Below are 613 nucleotides of genomic sequence, written 5' to 3' on the forward strand. Positions count from 1 at the left end.
CGCTGGTGAATGACTGGTCTTCACTCCTACCTGTACACAGTCTGCTCCTCCACTCCTACCTGTACACAGTCTGCTCCTCCACTCCTACCTGTACACAGTCTGCTCCTCCACTCCTACCTGTACACAGTCTGCTCCTCCACTCCTACCTGTACACAGTCTGCTCCTCCACTCCTACCTGTACACAGTCTGCTCCTCCACTCTGCTCCTCCACTCCTACCTGTACACAGTCTGCTCCTCCACTCTGCTCCTTCACTCCTACCTGTACACAGTCTGCTCCTTCACTCTGCTCCTCCACTCCTACCTGTACACAGTCTGCTCCTTCACTCTGCTCCTCCACTCCTACCTGTACACAGTCTGCTCCTCCACTCCTACCTGTACACAGTCTGCTCCTCCACTCCTACCTGTACACAGTCTGCTCCTCCACTCCTACCTGTACACAGTCTGCTCCTTCAAACCAGCTTTAATCTGCAACTATTTTTTCTTGTTGTTTTTACTGACTGTGCTTTTGTTTTAGTTTTAATGTGTCGATCTATTCTTGTTCTCTCCACGGGATGTGGATGTGGATGTGTATGTGGATGTGGATGTGGCGTCTTTGAGGAGAAAAGCGCTACAC

The sequence above is a fragment of the Argentina silus genome (genome assembly GCF_951799395.1).
Source record: "Argentina silus genome assembly, contig: scaffold_178, whole genome shotgun sequence".
In the NCBI taxonomy this organism is placed as follows: Eukaryota; Metazoa; Chordata; class Actinopteri; order Argentiniformes; family Argentinidae; genus Argentina; species Argentina silus.